Consider the following 14,244-nt stretch of genomic DNA (forward strand, 5'->3'; position numbering starts at 1 on the left):
AACTGCCGAATAATGTGTATTAGATACATGATCACTTCATATGGCCTGTTCTATACCCCCTGCTTACAAATATGTAAAGATTTTTATTCAGAAATGTGATAGTAGTTGAAAAAGAAACATGATTTAATTATTTAATTTCAAGTGCCTAGGGAGGCAAATTCTGAAGGTTAGGTTTTTAAATACATTCTTGTTTGTTCTATCTGGAAGTACCCTATTTTACTCCACAATACACATTTTGGCCAAATGGAAAATTCACACCAAAAAATATCACCAACATAGAGTGGATATTTTGGGAAATGAGAGTAAATTGGTAAGTATATCCCAAATATAACATTAGAATTATTAATATAATTATAGTAAAATTATAATTATACTAATCACAATTTTAAAATTCAACCTTACAAAGCAGGAACCAGAATTATCAGCATTATTACCTGCTAAATTGGTTCTGTAATAATATTGGATTGTTGAGAAACTCATGGCACTTTTTTTTTTTGGAGAGGTTTTTGCTGTCGGGCACATGCACTTGCCAGACAGACAGAGAGAGAGAGAGACAGAAAGTGAGAAATCACCCCCTACCCCAGGGGGATGGCCATGCCGCAATCCCTTCTCCATTCTCCTCTCGGGATCTTGGGCACGCACGCACACGCGCCCGGTATGAGTTTAAGCCACCGGGTGTGGGACTCAAACCACAATTGACTACATGGGATCCCAGCAACGTAGCCATTATGCCAACTACTGGTCCCGTGGCACATTTTTTGTATAGAAAACCATAAAAATATGTCATGACTTTCCCAACTACACAAAATATTACACATTTGTGATACAAAGCATTCATTTTCAACTGAAGTCTAAGGAGGAGGAGCTAGATATTTTGAGGCAACTCATGGTTCTCTAATCCTGTATTCTTTTTCTGTTCATTTCATTTAAATTGAAGATAATTTATCATGTTGGTTGTTATATGTTATTTTGGAGTTTTTCCTTTATCAAATTTTCAAATGGCAAACTTGATAGCCTGCCTTAAAGTTATCTTCATATTACATGAAGATTTCCCAAATAAAACTGTTTTCTCAAAAGTCATAGCCTAAGTGGAATACAATAACTAAAATAGAGTTTCTTGTTTAAGGCTATGAATAATAGTTTACCAAATAATACTATAAAGATTAGAGTTTTATTACTTAATCTCTAATAGTTTGTTTTTTAAAATGTTATAAGCATATATTGATTAAAAAACATAATCATCTTTCTAAAGACAACTTACGGATTTGTTTCTTTATATTTGCACCATTAACTTGTCTTCCCTTTTATTTTACCCTCTAGTTTTTAATAATTAACTTTATACCTAAAATGAGCAATTTCCATATATTCATTATTATAGCACTTTATTCTTAGAATAATAAATATACATTCAATTGAGTGTTAAGATTTCAACATCAAAAGTATATGAGTAGATTTTTACACAGAATTGTTTTTGGGATACTTAACTCTATTTGAATGTCAATAATTAGATATTAACACTAAATCCAAACGTCATACCTCATTCATATTATTGTGGTTGTTATTACACTAGTTAGACTTGATGAGAACCTATGTAATCACTTGACCATTCAGGGATGGCAGAAATGACACTGAAACAGGCCTTAAACTCTTCACACCCTTCCAAAGACTGAGACTATAGCCAAAAAGCAAATAGCTGCATTAAAAGCCAAATTTGAGTGTATCCCAGCACTAACACTGAACAGAACTTGATTTCTCTCGCTCATCTTTATGCTAAAAGAATCCTGAACATTTTGTATAATATGCAACAAGTGTATTTTTGTCATATATTCCACACAAGATGAAACATTATTCCCTTTGGTACCTGGAGGTCTTTTATCCTAGGGCATGGTTTTCTATCGAATTGACCACCATATTCAAGCAGTCCACCAGTGAAATTTTTGGTTATCCTAGAATTATCACATACTACTACAAACTGTTATCTAGTTGCTATAGTTTGAATGTCCCCCCAGAATTCCTGACTTGAGATTTGATTGTAACAAGATTAAGGGAATAATAAATGTGACATGGTGTTGAAAGGTGAGACCTTTGGGAGAAGTTTAGAATTCAGCTCATCAGGGCAGAGCCCCATGATTGAGTCCTGGTGGGTGTATGAGGAGAGGGAATGAGATCAGAGCAGAGACACACAGACACAGATGTATGCCCTCCTGGCTTCTGCATACCAGAAGACCCTCACCAGGGACGGCCCCTGGCCCTTGGACCTCCAAACCAAACTGAATAAACCTCCATCGTTTTTGTTTTGTTTTGTTTAGAGAGATTTGTTTGTTTGTTTTTGCTATAGGACACATGCACTCCTCAGAGAAACAGAAAGCAAGAAATCACCCCCCAGAGGGGTTGGCCATACCGCAATCCCTGTCCTCCATTTTCCTCCTGAGATCTTGGGCACACATAACACATGCATCTGGCATGAGTTTAAGCCACTGGGTCAAGGACTCGAACCGTGGTTGACTATGTGGGAGTCCAGCAACATTACCATTACACCATCTACTGGTCTCGACCTCCATCTGTTTTAATACCAGAAGGCATGTATGCACGAACATGTAAGAGAGTGAAAGAGGGGGAGCACCCCCAATGGGGCCTGGTCACACCAGTCTTCATTTCTTCCAGTTCTCCTTCCCGTTAGGATCATGAGCCTGCACACACACAGAAGCCCAACATGTTTTCCAAACTGACGGGCCTGGAACTCGAACCCTAGTTAACCACATGGGACGCAGCTTTCTCTGCCCTGTGCCTAACTGCTGTGCTACGGGCGCTAGCCCCAAATTCCTATAATTATAAATTACTCAAGATATTTTCTGTTCTTAGCAATAGAAGAGACTAGAACACCAGGTCATTCTGAGGGCTGAGAACACTATGACTTTTCTCATCAGTTATGTGATTCTTAGGAAGTGCTAGTTGTGAGGACTTTTCTCACATGTATCTTATGGAGATGGGTTATTCCAGATTGTAAATGCTAACTAATCTATTCTGTATGAGCTAAGGAGGAGTTTGGTGGTGGGATACATTTTGCATATCCAAAAATACCATTTGCCAAAGGCCTAGGCTCAAAGGAAAGATAAAAAGGGATTTATATCTGACAGCGATCTTTGTCTCTTTTAATACCATTTTATTGAATTCTTCATAAGGTGAAAACTACTCAGTGAATCTAAAGATATACAAATTAGGTCTAGAGAATCAAGCACATTTGATGTTATAGCAGAGAAGCAGTAAAACTTTATATAATGCAGTGCTGCTTTATTTTTATATAGCCTAATTCACAGTATCACAAGATACTTTACAGAAGGAATCAATTGCAAGCTTAAAAGGAAAAGGAACTTTTAAGGTGAGATTTAAGGACAGAATACACTCTAATTTTGCACTTATCTTGCAACTGAGTCAGAATCACTGTGCCTTATGTGCTACCCTTATGAAAGCTGGGTTTTCGTTTTCCCTCTGCGCCCTGTGCTGTGAGCCTGGGAAGGGAGCTATTGTATGATGAAGGGGGGAAGGGAGGGGTGCTGTGTTCCTATGCAGCCAGCCAGTTAACTCAGTACAAAGACACTGTCTTTTACAGCCCACACAGTCATTCCATCCCTAGTTCATGCCCCTTTTATCTACTCAGTTACTGACCCAGGTCTTCAGCTGATACCAGTCTTTGCCATGGTACCTTCAGACTGAATTCCAATCCCTCTACCATAATTGAATGTTACACGTACCCATGTATGTATATGCACACATGTGTAATGTATATGTGAATTTTTTTGGCTAGATATTTTGAAACACTTTTAAGATTTCGTCCTTGGGAACCAGAAGTTAGCGTAATGGCTATGTCGCTGGACTCCCACATAGTCGACTGCAGTTCGCGTCCCGGACCCGGTGGCTTAAAACTCACGCCGGGCGCATGTGCGTGCGTGCCCAAGATCCTGAGAGAATGGAGGAGAAGGGATTGCGGCGTGGCCATTCCTTCTGGGAGGGGATTTCTCGCTTTCTGTCTCTATGTCTCTGTTTTTCTGGCGAGCGCACGCGCCCTATAGCGAAAACCTCTCCATAAAAAAAAAAAAGATTTCGTCCTTGGGAACCAGAAGTTAGCGTAATGGCTATGTCGCTGGACTCCCACATAGTCGACTGCAGTTCGCGTCCCGGACCCGGTGGCTTAAAACTCACGCCGGGCGCATGTGCGTGCGTGCCCAAGATCCTGAGAGAATGGAGGAGAAGGGATTGCGGCGTGGCCATTCCTTCTGGGAGGGGATTTCTCGCTTTCTGTCTCTATGTCTCTGTTTTTCTGGCGAGCGCACGCGCCCTATAGCGAAAACCTCTCCATAAAAAAAAAAAAAAAAAAAAAAAGATTTCGTCCTTGTGCTGCTAAAACAGAATACCTTAAACTAGGTACTTTGTGAGAGTAGAAATGTATTTCTTTTAGTTCTGGGACTGGGAAGTCCAAGATCAAGGTGCCTACAGGTTCAGTTATCTGATGAGAGCTATTCTGTGCTTCCAGGATGGTGCTCTATGCTGAATTCTCCAGACAGGAGGAAAGCTGTGTCTTCACAGGGTGGAATGGCAGGCTCACAGAATGCCACAGTGTGAAGCCTCTTTAAAAAAGCCTTAATCCCATTCAGGAGAGGAAGAACCCTTTTGATCTAATCACCTCTTAAAGGCCTCATCTCTTAATATCACACCGGCCATTAGGTTTCAACACTTGAATTTTGGAGGGAACACATTCAAATCATAGCAGATTCATTTTTGAAATTAAAGAAAAGTAAAACTTCTTAAACTCAGAATATTCCTTTCATATTTTCTTAAAACATTATTACCTAAACTTTACAATTTGTATGAAATGTACGAGAGTGTATTGCATATGTACAGTTTGATAAGTGGGTTAAGTATGTCCAGACTGCTTAAAATATGTCCAGACTGTCATAAATTGGGAGACTTAAAAATAGCAGAAATTTATTTCTCATATTTCTGCAGACTGAGAATTGAAAGATCCAGACACAGGGAGATTTGCTTGTCTGATATGGGCCTGCTTTCTGGTTTAGAGACAGCATCTTTTCACTGCCTTCGCATGGTAGAAGGGGCAAGATAACTGACAACAGTTCAGTTTGTTTTTTTTTTTTTTTTTTTTTTGAGAGGTTTTTGCTATAGGGCGTGTGCGGTCACCAGAAAGACAGAGACAGACAGAGAGACAGAAAGCGAGAAATCACCCCCCAGGGGGGATGGCCACGCCGCAGTCCCTTCTCCTCCATTCTCTCAGGATCTTGGGCACGCACGCACACCCACCCGGTGTGAACACTGAGTCTGGGACTCACACCATGATCGACTACATAGGAGTCCAGTGACATAGCCATTACACTAACTGCTGCTCCCTCTGAGTTTTTTTTTGACACTAATCCCCTTAATTAGGCTCTACCCCCGTGACATACTAACCTCTCAAAGGCCCCAACTTGTAATATTATTGATACCATGGGGATTAGGATTTCAACATCTGAATGGGGGGGGCGGTATTCAATCTATAGTAATGACTTCTAATAAAACAAAAATCTGGGGACCAGCAGGTGGTGTGGTAGTTAAGGTGCTGGATACTCCCACATGGCAGACGACGGTTTGAGTCCTGGACCTGGTGGCTTGCTTTCTCACTTTTCCTCTCTCTGTCTTTGTCTCTCTGTGTCTTTCTCTAGTCAAATTAAAAATAAATGAGTGACTAAATAAAATTAAATAAATAATTTTAAAAAAATATAAAATCTTTTACTCACCACTCAGTTGATAAGGTTGAAATTACCAGTTCTTTTAGCAAATTTACAATATTGGTTCCTCCTATTCACAAACACAATATACCTCCCCATTTATTTTGATTGTCTTTATTATTATTCAGTAACATGCTGTAATCTTCTCTAAACCTACAGCTTTTGTTCAGGTTATTCCTAGGTATAATGTATAGTTTTGTAGTCTTTTTTTTTTTTTTTTGAGACGTTTTTTGCTATAGGGTGCGTGCGCTCACCAGACAGACAGAGACAGAGAGACAGAAGGCGAGAAATCACCCCCCCCAGGGGGGATGGCCACGCCGCTATCCCTTCTCCTCCATTCTCCTCTCAGGATCTTGGGCATGCACGCACACGTGCCCAGCGTGAGTTTAAGCCACCAGGTCCGGGACTCTAACCGTGGCCAACTACGTGGGAGTCCAGCGACATAGCCATTATGCTAACTGCTGGTCCCAGTTTTGTAGTTATTTTGTACAGTATCTTTTAATTCAGTATTCTTCACTTTTATTACAAAATGTGTAGAAATGCGGTTGAACAGAAGGAACAGCATCCTTCTCATGTCTGTTTTTTTTTTTTTTTTCATTTTAAAGGGGTTGCTTCTGTTATAATATTTTACTGCCAGAGAGGATATTTGCTATTGGATTTTGATGACCTTTAACAAGTTAAGGAAATTGCATTATGTTCCTAGTTAAGTGTTTTGTTAGATTTTTGAATAGTGGTTGAATTTTTCAGATGCTTTCTGGAAATACTCAGAAAGTCATTTGGTTTTTCTCATTTAAAGTTAATATAATGAATATATTGTAAGATTTTCTAATGTTAAACATTAGCCATGATAAATTACTTGTTTATACTTTATTGAATTTTTTTTGCTAAAATTTTGCTTAGGATTTTGTATATGTGTTCTCTTATCTTATTTTCAATTTACATTAGCCAGGTAAATGTGTTGAGGAATATTGCCTCATTTTCTTTTCCCATGAATTAATTTATATAGTAGTAGAATGACCTGTTTCTTGAATGTTTGATCAAACTCACCTATAAAACCTGAACCTGTGGGAAGACTGTTAATTATTAATTAAATATCTTTATATTTATGGGAACTTTTTCATTTTCTACTTCCTATTGGGTAGGTTTTGCTAATTAATATTTTTCTAGAAATTTGTCTATTTTAACTAGGTTTTCAGATTTATTGATTTAAAGTAATTTATAATTCTTTACTGTTTAAATTCCTTTAGTATTTGTTATTACGTTCTCATATGCATAAAATTATTTATTTGTTCCTTCTCTCTATTATTCTTGATCTATCTTATTTGAATTTTGTCAGTTTAGCCTTTCTGAAGAACCATCTTAGACTTTTTTGATTTTCTGTTTGTATCATTTTCTACTTTAGTATTTTTTGCTTTTTATTATTTTTCTTTCTACTTTGTACTGTTGTTTTCCTAACGACAGTTTTAACAATTTATGAATTGGTTTACTGATTTTCGTTCTTGCTTATTTTCTAGTTATATCTTTCAGAATTTCCTTTAGTAAGAATCTGTTGGTAATGAAAATTCCATTTCATTTTTAAGATGTTTTGTTTTGTTACAGGGCTCGTGCAGTCACCAGAGAGAAAAAGACAGAGACAGAGAGAGAGGGAAAATGAGAACTGGCCACAACCCCTTTTCCTCAGTCTTCTCTCAGTATTGTGGGCACAACTGCACACATGTCCGGTGTGGTTTTTAAGCCTTTTGGCCCTGGAACTGCACAGCCAGCCATGCGGGAGTCCAGTCCCTTAACTACCACACCACCTGTTGGCCCCGAAAACTCCTTATTTTGAAATTGGAAAGTTTTATGCTTGTTTCATCCTTATCCTTAAAAATAGTTTCATTTGGTATATGTTTACTATTGTTTTGTTTTTCTTTTTATCAGGGTAATGTAAGCATATACTTTAAAAAGTCCTAAAGCATATTTAACAAATAGGACAGTTTCCACACTCATTCTTCCTCATTTACTCCAGGCTGCATCTCCAAAAGCAAAAATGTCCCACTCTCCTAATGTCTTACTTTTGATTACTCAGTCATAGTCGTTTTCTATTGATTTCCTGTTGTGGCAATAGATTGGCGCCTTCATACTGCCATTTCTTGTACTCTTCTTCCCCCTGTCTAATGTAGTTCTATTGGTCAAGTTCTAATTTGAAGACTCTTCATACTTTCTGAAAGAAAAGAATTTCCCCCCTGTTGGGATGAAAAATAACTCACTGCCATGGAGGGAGGCACAGTCTAGACACTTAACCGCTTAATAGTTATTAGCTTTAACCTCACCTTAAACTATCCTTTACTCCCAGTTCCAGAGACATCTATGGCTGCTGGTTTCTGAGACTTTTCAGGGTTCTATCATATAACATAGATTAAGTCTTGTCTGCCCATACCACTAAGGATCCACTTTCTTAATCTTCTAAAACAGTTCCCAGCCTCCAAAATTTTATTTTATTTTTTTTCTTTTATTACAGTCGTTTGCTTTTGACTTTTTGGAAAAGTCTTTTTATTGAAATTTTAAGTGAGATTGAATTATTTTTTATCAATGATTACTTTCCTTTCAGCTCTTTGATATTATCCCCTGTCTTCCATTGTTGCTCTTCAGAAGTCCACTGTGAGTCTTATGGTCTAGTAAGTGTTAAAGCCTCGTGACAGAGACAGAGAGACTCTGTAAGAGAGTCTGCAGTGCAGAGTACATGTGGGCATACATAAACCTGTGCATTTGTCTGTCTTTTCTCTCTGGCTGCTTTCTGGATCTATTAATACATTTTGCTTTGACATCCGGTTTCACTGTTACGTGTTTAGGTACTGCTGTTTTGTTTTGTTTTGTTTTGTTTTGTTTTGTTTGTTTGTTTGTTTTACTGCAGGGTGTGTGTGCTCATCAGAGAGAGATTGAGAGAGGGAAAGTTAGAAATCACCCCCTGCCCCCACCCCTGGCAGGATGTCCGTGCTGCAATCCCTTCTCCTCCATTCTCCTTTTGGGATTTTGGACACCCACACGCTGAAAACCCAGTGTGGTTTTCAAGCTGTTGGATTTGATGCTTGAACTACAGTTGACCTTGTGGGAGTCCAGCATCTTAACTACTGCCCCACCTACTGGCACATTTTTTTTTTTAAATCCTACTTGAGTCTTTGGAATTTCTTTATCTGAGGATTAGTATCTTTTAGTTGTTCTGGAAAATGTTTGTATATTACCTCATTGAATATTTGCCTCTCATTCTTTTATATTTCCCATTTTTTGTGTGTTTCTAGACATCATTCTGAGTATTTAGCTTTACTTTCTGTGTTGATCACCTGTCTTTGATCATACGTTACATTGCATCATTGATGAGGGGAATTCATTAGATTCCAATTTCAGTTTTAGATATTTTATATGTGTGTGTGCGTGCGTGTGTGTGTGTGTGTGTGTCTGTGTAGTTTTAGCTCTGGGGCACATGTGCTCACAAGAGAGAGACAGAGAGAGAAAGAGAAAGTGAGAAATTACCTCCCCCCCCCAAGGGGGGATGGCCATGCAACAGTCCTTTCTCCTCCATTCTTCTCTTGTGATTTTGGTCATGCACACATGCGTGCCTGGTGTGATTTCCAAGCCACGGGGTCTGGGACTTGAACTGCACAGCTGGCTATGGGGAATTCAGTGTCTTAATCTCCACACCACTGCTGGCCCTAAATTACATATTTTTTATTCTCATAAATACCATGTGGATTTTATCCCTTAAGTATATTTTGTCTACTTTAATAGTTCTTTGTTACATTATCATAATTTCAGTTTCCTTTTCTTAAAAAAATACATAAAGCATACTTATTTATATTACATATCTGATAATTCTGGTGTCTGCAGTATTTGTTAATCTGAGTATGCTGTTATTTCAATCTTCACTAATTGTAGCTTGTTTTCTCCTATTTTTAGTGATTCTTTTTTATTTCGAGTTGATTTTTCCTGAGTTTTTTGGGGGTGCTATTTGAAACAGACATGTCAGTGTGTTTCCCCATGAATGGCTAAATGGGCTTCTCTCCAGTGCCTAAGGGCAGACTTCCACACAAAGTTCATTTCATTTCAAGCTTAGTTTTTAATTTCCATTTTTTCTGCCTACCTTGATAGTGTAGATTTTGGCCTGATACCTAAATGAGAGTGAATTGCTTAGGAATTCTCTAAGAGGGTTTTTTGTTTTGTTTTGTTTTTCATTTTCATGTGACAGGAAATGTGTGTGTGTGTGTGTGTGTTTCTCTTTTTCTGGTCAAGTTAAAATAAATGAATGAATAAATTAAATTAAATTAAAAATAATTAAAAGAAGTGATCATGTATCTTGTTATGATTGGAAAATAATAAATTTGTGTAGCTTAAGTTTTCAGTCACAAATGTCATGGTTTGGGCAGTACATTATGTAGTTACCATACCTTAGCTAAGACCAGCTTTTAGGACTTATCCCTGAGGAATGGTTCTTTTTCAACAGTCTTGGCCTATAACTGTTTCTTGTACTTTATTGACAACCTAATCATACTTTTAAAGAACTTAAAAGAAAAAACTGACTGTCGTAAGTTGAGTGAAAGTAAGGTATAGCAGCTGCTGCCACAAGATAAGGTCTGCTGTACCTACCGACTAACTATGAAAAGCTGCGAAAGGCTATACCAAAATAGAGAAAATTGGGGAAAGTACCTATGAAGTTGTGTATACAAGTAAACACAAAACTATAGGTCAGATGGTAGCCATGAAGAAAATCAGACTAGACAGTGCAGAGGAAGGGGTTCCTGGTATTGCAGTTCAGGGAGTTTCTATATTAAAAGAACGTTGTCATCCAGATCTAGTCATCCTTTAAGATATACTTCTTCAGAATTCCAATCATGTTTCATCTTTGAACTTCTTTCCATGGATCTCAAGAAATACTGGTCAGTTTGAGAGTTGTTTGCACCAGATCCTACAGAGGATGGTGATTTGTCACTCTAAGAGAGTTCCTCACAGATACTTAAAACCTCAACTCTATTGATTGATGACAAACAATTCAACGGGCTGCTCTGGGCCTTGCTAGAGCTCTTGGAATGCCTATCAGAGTATATGCACATGAGGTAGTAACACCCTGGTGCTGATCTCTGGGAGTATTGCTAGACTCAGCTCCTTATTCAACTCTAGTTGACATCTGGAGTATTGGCACCATATTTGCAGAATTAGCAACTAGAAAAGCACTTTTCTGTGGGAATTCAGAAATTGATCAACTTTTTAGGATTTTCAGAACTTCGCGCACTCCCAAATAATGAAGTGTACAGCTCTAGAAGTGGAATATTTACAGGATTGTAAGAATATATTTCCCAGTGGAAATGAGGAAGTCTGGTATCTCGTATCAAAAACTTAGATGAAATTGTTTTGATTTGCTTTCAAAAACAGTAGTCAGTGATCCTGCCAAGTGCATTTCTGGCAGAATGGCACTGAATCATTCATATTTTAATGATTTGGATGATCAGATTAAGAAAACATAGCTTTCTGACAAAGAATTTTTCACTGCCAAGAATAGATTTACTGTTAACACTATTTTTGGTCCTGTATATTTTTCCTTATTGTAAAATTTTCTTAAACTGTATTTTACCTTCTAACTTCAAAAGTATAACTTAGTGTAATTATTCTATATGAACTTATATAGAATAATTCCATATCTCTCACTGTAACAACTGCTCGTTACTACAATACAACTAAAAATCTAGAAAAAAAATTTTAAATATGTTTTGCCTTTTATTTTTAGATGTTCTTCATGAGGAGGGGCTTATCTCCATAGAGTCAGCTATTGATATATTGCTGGATATGGAAGTCCTTTTTATATCTTTTTAAAGATTTTTATAAAAAGGAATCTAAAGGTTTCTTTCTAAGAAGAATTTATCATATTCCTTTTTTTAACAGCCCATTGATTATTTAACATTTAATAGGTTAGAAAAATCAGTAATTCTGTGAAAATGTAAAAAATGTACTATGTGGAAAATTAATGTTTTGTGTAAATGATTATGAAAAAAGAGATGAATGTCTTGATTAATAATCTTCTCAAGTATTATGACTGGAAATTTCTAGGGGGGTCAAGAATTACTAGAATGAGGGAAGGGATAGTTCTTGGTAAATTTTATAGAAGGTATGTGTGTGTTTTTATGTTTATGTTTATATGTGTACTTATGTTTCATTTTTATGAACCTAAGGATGAAATGCTCAGTAAATTGAGAGAGAGAAAACAAAACAAAAAAGCCTGATACTCTGATATTCTCAAAAGGTACCATAGTAAGCAAAGCCTATCGCTTCTTCCCCAAGTAGAGGTGATTTAATTCTGTTGAGAGTAATCTTTCCCAATGGAAATATTAATTCTAGGCCCAGAATAGCTTCCTTCCTGTGCCTGACATGGTTTCTTCCAAGAGAAATGTAGTAGACACCAGTATACATTGCATTCTAAAATGTAACTTCTGCAATCAAGTAAGAAAGCATTATGTAAGACATTTACTTTTCATTTATCTCTGTCTCACAATTAACTGGTACCCAGGCCAGGTAATGGTAATGCATTTGGATCACATGAGGAAGGTTCTGGGTTTGTGCTTTGGGACCTCCATGAGCATGCCTGGCATGGGCATGCCTGTGAACTGTCTGGCCGAGAATGGGATGATTTGTAGTGTGAAGACCCTATTGGGGGAGTATCTGTATTTCCCTCTCTCTCTCAAGGAACAAATAACTTTAATAAATTGACTGGGAACAAATTAAAACAAAAGTATATGTATTTTCTGAATAGAGTAAGTGACATACAGTATATCAGGTTAAGTGAACTTGGCGAAACATTGGAGATTTATCTCTCCACTTAAACTTTTTAAAGAGAGATTTTAGTATAGAGTGCATGTGCTTGTGAGGGAGACAGAAAGTGAGAAATCGCCCCCCCCGGGGGGGGGGGAATGACACTGCCACCATGAATAGAGTAAGTGACATACAGTATATCAGGTTAAGTGAACTTGGCGAAACATTGGAGATTTATCTCTCCACTTAAACTTTTTAAAGAGAGATTTTAGTATAGAGTGCATGTGCTTGTGAGGGAGACAGAAAGTGAGAAATCGCCCCCCCCGGGGGGGGGGAATGACCATGCCACAATCCTTACTCCTCCATTCTCCTCTCGGGATTTTGGGCACATATGCACACACATGCAGTGTGAGTTTCAAGTCACCGGGTCTGGGACTTGAACCGCAGTTAGCCTTGTGGGAGTCCAACAACGTAATCACTATGCCATCTGCTGACCCCCAAGAAACTGTTTTCGATAAGCCTAACTTTGCTCAAGGAACTTAGCTGTGCCCAAGAGCAGTCTTTAGGATCAGGCAGGGGAGGAGAGGGTTTGTCATGGAGCAGGGTAATACACTTAAAGGAAATTATGACACACAGTATATTCAGATGGCAGTCATTGTAATTCTAATTATCCAGTCCATTCAAGGGGCTGGCTAGCGTTTTATGATCATGACCACGCCAGGAAGGACAGCTATAAGGTAATACGCATACAGAGCTATTGAGTACCCAGAGCATAGACGAGGTAAAATGAACGAGAACATGTCAGCTTGTCTCCAGTTTACCTTGTACATAATTGCAGTAAAATGTGATGTGCATTGCAGAGTGTTAGGAGGTTTCTCAGTGGTTGATGATTTACATAATGACTTCCCTTTTATCAGAGAGTTAACACAGCTCTTGTTTTTAGATCTAGATTCCCTACAGTTCCCATTCTATTGAACGTAAATGTCCATCTGCATACAGTTGGCCTTCCATATTCCTGGGTTCAGTTATCTGTAGATTCAACCATGGATTTAACATATTGAGAAAAAAATTTTTCTGAAAGCTCCCAAAAAGAAAACGTGAGATTGCTATGCACTAAGTACTACGCTGAATCTACACAATTCAAGTGATTTGTAGGCATTGCATTTGAATTGTTAAGTAATCTAGAAATGATTTAAAGTATATGGGCAGGGGACCAGCAGATGGCAGAATGGTTACATTGCTGGACTCCCATGTAGTTGACTGCAGTTCCAGTCTCAGATCCAGAGGCTTAAAACTCATACTGGGCACATACAGATGTGTACCCAAAATCTCGAGAGGAAAGTGGAGAAAAAGGGATTGCTTTGCAGCATGCCATCCCTGCTGGGGGATTTCCTGCCTCTTTTTTTCTGTTTCTCTGTTTCTCTGGTGAGCACATGCACCCTATAGCAAAAATCTCTCTTAAAAAAAGGGAAAAAAGTATATGGGAGGTTGTGTGAAGATTATATGCAAATACTACACCAGTTTTTTAAACAAGGGACTTGAGCATCGACAATTTTAGTGTTTGTGTGGGGGGAGTCTTCAGTCTCCTGTAGATACTGACGGAAAGCCACACCTTTGTCATGTGGATGTCTGTTTTACACATTAGCCTCTAGACATAACATTTCTATTACATAGACTGTGGGACTGTTCTGGC

At 38.0% G+C, this 14,244-nt stretch overlaps 1 protein-coding gene and 1 pseudogene across 1 annotated transcript in view; both read left to right on the top strand.

Annotated features, from left to right (window-relative positions):
- LOC102497652 (cyclin-dependent kinase 1-like) overlaps positions 1–11,272 on the top strand; it is a 44,963-nt pseudogene extending 33,691 nt beyond the window's left edge.
- The window catches only part of BTBD9 (BTB domain containing 9), a 431,835-nt gene that overhangs the window by 212,082 nt on the left and 205,509 nt on the right, over positions 1–14,244 (top strand). The window lies entirely within an intron of this gene.

Source organism: Tupaia chinensis, unplaced genomic scaffold (assembly GCF_000334495.1).
Source record: "Tupaia chinensis unplaced genomic scaffold, TupChi_1.0 Scaffold000238_1, whole genome shotgun sequence".
In the NCBI taxonomy this organism is placed as follows: domain Eukaryota; kingdom Metazoa; phylum Chordata; class Mammalia; order Scandentia; family Tupaiidae; genus Tupaia; species Tupaia belangeri.